Source organism: Bos taurus, chromosome 11 (assembly GCF_002263795.3).
Source record: "Bos taurus isolate L1 Dominette 01449 registration number 42190680 breed Hereford chromosome 11, ARS-UCD2.0, whole genome shotgun sequence".
In the NCBI taxonomy this organism is placed as follows: domain Eukaryota; kingdom Metazoa; phylum Chordata; class Mammalia; order Artiodactyla; family Bovidae; genus Bos; species Bos taurus.
Genome location: NC_037338.1, coordinates 7814477 through 7815457, shown reverse-complemented (window position 1 = coordinate 7815457; position 981 = coordinate 7814477). Strand labels below are relative to the sequence as shown.

The window sequence follows — 981 nt, the reverse complement described above, 5'->3', positions numbered from 1 at the left end:
ATTTATATATTTTAGTTGTACCACAAGATTCGACATATTTTAAAATAATATATATGTTTGTAATATTAATATATAAAATACCTTAGAAATATATTTAGAAACCTAATAACCTTACAGAGTAAGTAGATCCAGGTCTCACATTCCCAGGATAGACTTGAGAAATTGCTGGGCTCTCTGCAGACTTGGTGGATCCAGGGGCATGTGTGACTGTCTACAGGTGGGACCACAGGGAAAGTCCACTTAGGTTATACTACACAAAAGACACTTCCCTGAGGGAAAAGAAGAATCAAATACAGTCCATTCTCTGTTTACCAAGCTTTATATTTTGCTTAGGCTGGATTAGGTGGGAGGAAGGGACACTTTATTCTACACAGAGAACTAGAGGCTCACAAAGCCACCAGCCCCAAATATGAGTCCTTCTAAGGATATAACCATTGAATTGAAAGGGAATTATTCAGTTCTTGCTTTGGCAGCACATATACTAAAATTGGAATGATACAGAGAAGATTAGCATGGCCCCTGTGCAAGGATGATACGCAAATTCTAGAAGCATTCCATATTTTTGACATTTCTCCAAAGACGACATACAGATGGCTAACAAACACATGAAAAGATGCTCAACATCACTCATTATCAGGGAAATGCAAATCAAAACCACAATGAGGTACCATCTCACGCCGGTCAGAATGGCTGCTATCAGAAAGTCTACAAACAATAAATGCTGAAGAAGGTGCGGATAAAAAGGAACCCTCTTATACTGCTAGTGGGAATGCAAACTAGTAAAGCCACTATGGAGAACAGTGTGGAGATTCCTTTAAAGACTGGAAATAGAACTGCCATATGACCCAGCAATCCCAGGGCTGGGCATACACACCAAGGAAACCAGAATTGAAAGAGACATGTGTACCCCAATGTTCATCACAGCACTGTTTACAATAGCTAGAACATGGAAGCAACCTAGATGTCCATTGGCAGACGAAT

General features: G+C 39.7%; 1 non-coding gene across 1 annotated transcript; it reads left to right on the top strand.

The window, feature by feature from the left end:
• Window positions 1-461: 461 nt before the first annotated feature.
• Window positions 462-564, top strand: LOC112448962 (U6 spliceosomal RNA). The gene has a single exon (XR_003037411.1). It is a non-coding gene; the product is annotated as a U6 spliceosomal RNA (small nuclear RNA).
• Window positions 565-981: the final 417 nt, after the last annotated feature.